The 8499-nt window shown below is 41.6% G+C and overlaps 1 long non-coding RNA gene across 1 annotated transcript; it reads right to left on the minus strand.

Annotated features, from left to right (window-relative positions):
* Positions 1-3151: 3151 nt before the first annotated feature.
* LOC134295823 (uncharacterized) lies at positions 3152-6586 on the minus strand. The gene is made up of 2 exons (XR_010002422.1): positions 5929-6586; positions 3152-4248 (listed from the first exon to the last, which is right to left on the minus strand). It is a non-coding gene; the product is annotated as an uncharacterized LOC134295823 (long non-coding RNA).
* Between the last annotated feature and the right edge of the window lie 1913 nt (positions 6587-8499).

An 8499-nucleotide genomic window follows, 5' to 3' on the forward strand; every position in this document is an offset into this window, starting at 1 on the left:
ATCTAAATCAGTAACGTATAGCTATGAATTAAAACCATTTAAAACTATACAAAAACATTAAACATTAACATAAACATATTAGATATTTTAACCATTGCACTAGTCCTGTGGTTGTCACTCAGCTGCCTTGATAGTATTATCACTCTCCGAACACCTACTTACATAACCAAGTCTTGAGTTGTTTCTTAAACGTTAGGAGTGAGGGGGGCAATCTAGTCTTGCTAGAAAGTGAGTTCTGCAGATGGGGAACCATTACCAAGAAGACCCTGTCTCGTCCCCATCAGTCGCACCTGTGAAAGTGGCGGAACCGAGAGCAAGACCTCCCCAGCCGATCTTAGTACTGGAACTGCTTCATAAAGGGAGATACATTCAGACAGGTAAGCTGGACTGGAACAGTTTAGGGATTTATAAGGTAAAGCAAGCAATTTGAATTGTGCTCAGTAGCAGACTGGCAGCCAGTGGAGCTGACGCAGCAGGGGGCTTGGATGCTCCCATTACACCGCTCCAGTAAGGAATCTGGCTGCCGCCCGTTGGACTACTCTTCTCAACCTTCTGCTCATATACTTGAAGACACCGAGTATGGGCTAAACATACAATGATTTGATAGAAAAATCTTTGGAAGATTCACCTCTCATAGTAGGCAATCTGTCAATTTTCCATTAGAATAGCAGCAGTTGGTAACACTGGTGACAATAATGTCATTATCAACAAGCGACTCTTCAAATAAATATACAGAATGAACTCACCAAAAGTCAAGATAACACAATCTTCCACTTCCATAACACTTTTAGATTAGTATAGCTTTACTTTGGGGACATATTGCTGCATTCCTATTCTTAGAATTATATACATTTCTAAACTGATGCCATTATGTCTTTCTTTTAAAATGTGTCATTGTAAAATTGACTGTGAATGGAATTTTAGTACACCCACATCCATCTCATGGAAACATTAATTTCATGCTGAAAAATCACTACTCTTTGTGAATAGAGAAAAGTGAGAGATGTTGGAAATTGATGAAAGGTCAGTGATTGCTAAACTCCAGCCATGGCTACCTTTATTTACACATAGCTGCCATTTATGAGGAAAGATTAATTGAAAAGTGAAATACCTATAATTTCCAGAGTAGTAACTGTATTAATTTGTTGCAGCAGAAACAATAGGCTTGTAACACTTTATAGATATACATATTTCTTATGATATAAATAAACAGGATATGTGAAGTATTATCAGTTGCATGAAACATTAACATAAATTGGCTGGCTTATATAGTATATTTTCATGTTCAAAATTGCTTTTTGGAACTACGCCTTCCACAAAAACACAGTCAATACAGCAAGCTGAGAAGCCAAGGCAAATGAAAAAGATGGGTGGGAGTAATGATGTGCTTTTGTGTTCTTATGTTACATACCTCATATAATTTCTACATGCAGACATGATTAGAAATTATAGTCATTTGTTTGTTGAGCCTTGAAAATAGAACATAAAAGAATACATACTAGACAAGCCTCACTAAGAACATGCTCTTATTATTAGTCACAAAAGACTCCAATTGGTGGGAGGGACTTAAAGGCCATCTAATCCAACCCCCTGCTATGGAGGAATACACTGCTAAAGTATCCCTGGAAGACAATGATTAAACCTATTTAAAAAAAACCCAAAGAATGGGAATCTGCAGCCTTCCAGATAAGTCATTTTGTGACCAAACATCTCTTAAATATATTTGTTTGTCTAAATTATCTGTTACAATAATATATTTTCTTTCCTCAAGGCAGTGTGGCTGGTTCTCTTCCCACTTTAAACTAAACATGGCTCAGTGGTGACTAGCACATGGACCTTCAAAATCCCACATGAAACTACTGTAGGTAAAGGTTTTCCCTGACATTAAGTCTAGTCGTGTCCGACTCTGAGGGTTAGTGCTCATCTCCATTTCTCAGCAGAAAGCCAGCATTGATCGTAGACGTCTCCAAGGTCATGTGGCCAGCATGACTGCATGGAGCACCGTTACCTTACTTATTGATCTACTCACATTTGTATGTTTTTGAACTGCTAGGTTTGGCAGAAGCTGGGGCTAATAGCAAGAGCTCACCTCACTCCCTGAATTTGAACTGCTGACCTTTCAGTCCGCAAGTTCAGCAGCTCAGTGGTTTAACCTGCTGCATCACTGGGGCCTCCGAAACTACTGTACCGCCTTATACAGTAGAGTCTCACTTATCCAACACTCGCTTATCCAACGTTCTGGATTATCCAACGCATTTTTGGAGTCAATGTTTTCAATATATCGTGATATTTTGGTGCTAAATTCATAAATACAGTAATTACTACATAGCATTACTGCGTATAGAACTACTTTTTCTGTCAAATTTGTTGTCTAACATGATGTTTTGGTGCTTCATTTGTAAAATCATAACCTAATTTGATGTTTAACAGGCTTCTCCTTAATCCCTCCTTATTATCCAACATATTCGCTTATCCAACATTCTGCTGGCCCGTTTATGTTGGATAAGTGAGACTCTACTGTATATCATTGATGGATATCTGTGGCAAAAAAACCCAACCCATGAATATTTTTCAAAAGTCAATATTCATTTTTAATTTCTGTTTTAGGTGATATTCCCCATGTTTTTTCAGTGTTTGATTTTTGTATTAGCCATAGTTTTCACTGCATCTGATTTTAATTTAAATTCTTAGCTGTCTTGGGTCCCATATCAGGAGAAAGGTGAAGTGTCACATAAATCTATATCCATCTATATCTATATTCTATATTCTATATTCTATATCCATATCCATCCATAATAAAAGTGAAAACCTGTTTGTGTGTATGTGACACAGGTGTCCGCTCACACAGACAGCCTCCGGCCTCCATAAACAGGCTATAGTTCTCAGTGCTAAGGAGCCACCAAGTCACTCCCGTCCACTGACATTGTGGTTACAGTGAGCTCCATGAACATGTAGCCCAACCCCTGCCAATGTCCTTCCCAAACACTATGGCCCACCACCCAAGGAATGCTTTCATTTGGGGACCATTTCATCCTAGATTTTGCATTTTCCTCCACCACAGGCAGGCATCCCAGGGTTCTCCATTGGTGTGAAATTTGCATGACCCCACCTACTGCCCTTCCCTTTCAAATCTGTCTGCAAAACAAACACAGCAGAACTGAGCTGCAACTAAACTTACGGGAGGAGTTTGGGTGTTTGATTCCACATGGTGGAAGTTGTCGTTCACCCTGCATCAAGTCAGAGCACTGTGACTCCTACTGGGGAATTTAGAGGAGTTATAGTTCACCTACACCCAGAACGCTATGAACCCAAACAATGATCGGTCGGGACCAAACTTGCCATGCATACCTGATATGCCCAGATTTGAATACTGGTGGGTTTGAAATGGAATTGGCCTGGACATTTGGGAGTCGTAGGTACTGGGATTTATAGTTCACCTGCAATCGAACCCCACCGATGATGGACCAGGACCACACTTGGCACATAGAGCCCCCGTAACCATAACCAATAGAACATATAGGACTACTTTGGGAGAAAGGGAGTTATAATTCACCTGTATCCAGAGAAAGTGACCCCCACCGACAATGGACCAGGACCAAACTTCGCACAAAGAAGCCTCATGACCAACTGAAAATACTGCAGGGTTTGTGGGAATGGGCCTTGATTTTGGGAGTTGTAGTTCACCTGTATCCAAAGAGCACTGAACCCAGACAACGACGGATCTGAACCAAACTTGCCACACAGACTCAACATAGCCTACTGTGGATACTGATAGATATTTGGGGACAATTGCCCTGGGAATCTGTTGCACCCCAAGGCAGTGCGAGCACTCGAAAACCAGGCAGGAGCCAATATAACACAAGCTGTTTATTGAAGCAGAGTAAATATATAGGTCTATGCGCATTTAAGGTGGAAAGTCAAAGCAAAAAATAATCCATAATATATAGTCTATTGCAATTTAGAAAGAGTTCATCAATGTCCAATTTGTAATCCACAAGTGAAGCTCGATAGCTTCCCTTAGATATAAAAATTTGTCCATGAAACAATAGTGTAAAACAAGCACTGCAAATCTGCTTGAAAAGTCCCGTAGCAAAGTCAAAGAAGCAAGGTAAACAAAGTGAAGTCAATCTCGATTCAGGAACAAGGAAGTCGTGGTAACAAGGCAAGGTCTACTCAGGAGTCGCGGCTCGGCGCCGCTCTCCTGGAACTGGAAACTCGGCATGGATTCAGAAGACAAGGAGCTGGAAACTGAAAAGTAAAGTTGACACTGTAATGAAAATAGAGTGCAGAGTACTTTTAACAGAATCCCAAGTCTGTAAGAATTAGGGAGTACGTGTGATGCCCCATGGGCCTCTGAGTCCTGACCCTAGCGCCATTATGGATCATGGTGATGAAGACATGGGATTTCTGCCGTCCCAGCAAGAGACTGTGCCATTCCAGATGCCTTTTGTTGACAATTCTTGCCAAGAACTCATTAAAACGGACCTTGAACAAGCTATTCCCAGCGCTTCTCCCCCTTTCGCGAGAAGGGAGTTTTTTGAAACTAGTCGCTCAGAGAAAGCGCAAACAAGGAAAAGCACCAGATTAGCATCCAGACAGAGTGCTAATTAGCTCGTTTCTCCTGAGAGTTTTCAGGGAGGAATGCATCTGGACGAAGATGTGTTTCAGTTCTTTTCCCTTGGGAAAAGAAGCACTGGACACCTGTTTGTAGAAAGATTTGAAGTTCTTTAAAGGTTTCCCGCACGGGCTAGCCCGCGCGGAGTCAACAAGTCAGCTCAAGGATTAACTTCTGTTCTAGCCAAGTGTGGACTGCGTTTTGAGTCCGCTAACTCCAGTTTCATCGTGCCTTGCCTTGTCGTGTTCTTGACCCGTCTCATCGTGTTCCCAGCCTTGTATCTTGTGCCAAGTATCCAGTCTTGTCTTCAGTTTCCTGCCTTGGACTTACTTTGAACTCTAGTAAAGTCTTGGACGTTTCCCCACTCAACTGCTTAGAAGTTGAGTGTGTTTCAGTTTTGGATTATAACTTTGAACTCTAATATTATATACTGGACAATATATTTCTGGACTATATTTGACCTTTCCTGAAAGGTCTATTGATGAACTTTATTTTCTATCTGTTTTTATCCTATTTACTCATTTCCTTAATAAAGATATTAGACTGTTATTGGCCTCCGTGTGTTGGTTCTAGTGCTCTGCGGCCAGGGCGTGACAGTACAGGGCCCACGAAAAGTTCTCATGGGAAAACTAATCATTATCTTGTTTGAGAGCAAGTCTTTGACTTCTTCTCAATCCTTGTTTTCTACTTCTATCTTGGGTAACAAAATCTCTCAGATTAAAACTTCTCCCCAAGTCCAAGTCTGTACCATCTGGTGTAGTTAACGCTGGAGAGAATTCGGAATGTTTGCCAATTAGCATATTCGGTACCTGCAAGGCCATGGGGCAAGAATTCTGAGCAGGAATGTCTACTAATTCCGCCTCCTCATCTGTTTCTGACTCCAATTCTCAATGAAACCTGGGCCATGATGACTGAGCCACAACAGAATCTGGGAGTTGTAGGAGTTCACCCCCACCCAGAGAACACTGCAGCCAGGCGATGACCAGCCATCAACAGATCTGGACCACATTTGGTACACAGACCCAAAGTGGCCAACTTTGAATACTGGCAGGGTTTGGGAAGGATTGACCTATGATTCCGAAAATTGTAGTTCACCCACTGCAAACTCAGAATACATAACGTTCAAAGATGCCTTTCTCAAATGACCTGGGCACTGCCGGGTCCCCAAGCTAGTATGTAAATAAATATCAAATGAACACTTATGTGGAACTACGTTTTGTCTCCCCAAACCTACCTAAACAGCCAACCGAATCACTGAGTAATGGATATCTGTTCTGCTAGCTATCAGAGCGCACCTAGAAGATCTGTCTTACCTACTCCCTCCGGCAATCTTCAGTATAACAAGGTGCATCAAGAGTACTGCTTCTGATTGTAACACCACAGATTATTGGAAGGAGAGGGTAGGCAACATCATCCTGTTGTGGCACAATTGCCAGTGGAACAGCTTTCCAACTTCTTGACACTTCTGGATATCTGTTAAGGTAGATTTGGGAAGGTGACATTTGCAATCATGGTAATACTGCCATATTTCTGAATTTAGAGAATGCCTGAATGTGGAGCAGTTTTTGATTTGTAAATGTGGGTAATAAATGCATAATTGCAATGTAGGATGCTGTAGTAAGTAACACAGCAGTAATAAATATGCTGGCCTGGAGATAAACCCATTGAACTTCCTTTTGAAAAGCCATTAATAGGTTTGTTCTGTGAAGCTAGCTACCCCTGTTCGGTAGCTATTGCAAAAAAACAACCATGGGATTTCTGCTTGTACTTTATGATTAAAAGTAAAGGTAAAGGTTTTCCCCTGACGTTAAGTCCAGTCGTGACTGACTCTGGGGGTTGGTGCTCATCTCCATTTCTAAGCCGAAGAGCCGGCGTTGTCCGTTGACACCTCCAAGTTCATGTGGCCAGCATGACTGGATGGAGCGCCGTTACCTTCCCACCAGCTCTTCAGCTTAGAAATGGTCTACTCAAATTTGCATGTTTTCGAACTGCTAGGTTGGCAGGAGCTGGGGCTAACAGCGGGCGCTCATTCCACTCCCGGGATTTGAACCTGGGACCTTTCGGTCTGCAAGTTCGGCAGCTCAGCGCTTTAACACACTGCACCACCACCAGGGGCCACTTTATGATTACGATCCATGAAAACACTGGAACAGTGTTCATCTTTCCAAATGTATCTCCTCCTTGTTTAAAGGGATTTAATGATATTCTGCCTACATAAAAGCAATGGAAGGCAGACATGCAAACCAAAATATTTCCACCCAACTATCCATGATTCCAAAAAAAAAAAAAAAAACGGAATAAAACATAACAATTCTGATTGTGTTGTACCAAAAAAAGAACAATGGCATCAGGTCCCCATGTAAAGTGAAGCATAGAAATGAAGTACACCGTCTTGAGTCCCCCCTGAGCTAGAGAAAGGTGGGGTATAAATTAGGTAAATAAATAAATAAGTAAACTCCCATTCACACAGCTGTCTCACATGGGGGGGCAGTGGGGAAATAGCTCATATACCCTCAATGTCAGTGTGTGAGCCTCCAAATTAAAGGAAATGTCTTCCCATTCGACATTGCTGGAAATGAATAAGTGATGTTATACCCAAAAGATCTGTTTTATGAGAACTAAATGAAAATGCAATGGCTTAAGGCAAAAATATGATGAACTGCCTTGATTTTGCAGGATGTCTTCTGTCATTCCAGAGAGCACAGTTCAGGAGTCTCTAGCCTTTGAGTGCCATCCAGTCCTCAGATTTCTTTACAAAAAGCAGTTCAGGCCTTTGGAGAAAGGAGTGAGTCCCTATCCTGGAGGTCACAGCATGTGGAGAAGAGAGGGGTGGATCAAAAAGAAAGGAGAGCGAATGGGATGGCCCTGCCTATATTTTGCTGATGCTTGATGGGGAATATGTGAGACAGAAGTGAATCTCACAAGCAAAGTAATTAGTAGAAGGTGAGCAATGACCACTTCCACCCATCTGCATTCCTCACACTCAGAGTCTGGCAAATAAATAAAGCCAATTTTGTCTTCTATATAAAACATGAAGCAGGTTTCCTTTAAACTACCAAAGATTTCATAACATCTCATGGTGAGAGGCTATGTAACTTGTGCTCTTCAAACACAGACAAGAGAGGGCATGGCAACTACAAAATGGGGACAAGTTCAGTCTAACCTCAAATTAAACAATGGCAGGATGGATGTGGCTAAGACTAATAGAAAACTACTTGAATATATGCTATGTCTAAACCCATAGAGAGTCATGCAAGCTAGCAACTGCTGAGTATAGCATGTTGGGTCTGTTACTTCTAACATTGTTTTCCTGTACACTCTTTGGCTCAGATCCTACTCTCTGCCAACATGCCCTCCCCTGCCCCTTCTGATTTATATAGCTTTGAGAAGAATGAGGATTTCCCATCTCTGTGACAAATCAGAGCTTGGGAAAGTTACTTTTTGAACTAAAGCTCCCAGAATCCAGTGCCAGCCTAGAATTCTAAGTGTTAAGGTCTCAAAACTACGATACGAGAATAAGCCTTGGTGCTATATGTACCTATTTATGGATGGATAAATATTTTGTGATTGTGACGCTGCAGCTTGTGGCATAGACTTTCATAAGCAATACTCTTGTTTTTTTCTAATACAGTAGAGTTTCGCTTATCCAACGTTCTGTATTATCCAATGCAGTCTGCCTCCCGCCCAGACTCCACAGCTGTTTCTCTAGAAAGCAATGCACAGTGGGCCAGCACACCCAACAACAACACAAGTGCAGCCACACTCCCAAAAAAGTGGCAAACTTGTTGTAAAACATGATATTTTGGTGCTTAATTTGTAAAATCATAACGTAATTTGACGTTTAATAGGCTTTTCCTTGATCCCTCCTTATTATCCAACATTTT

Source organism: Anolis carolinensis, chromosome 2 (assembly GCF_035594765.1).
Source record: "Anolis carolinensis isolate JA03-04 chromosome 2, rAnoCar3.1.pri, whole genome shotgun sequence".
Lineage (NCBI taxonomy): Eukaryota > Metazoa > Chordata > Lepidosauria > Squamata > Dactyloidae > Anolis > Anolis carolinensis.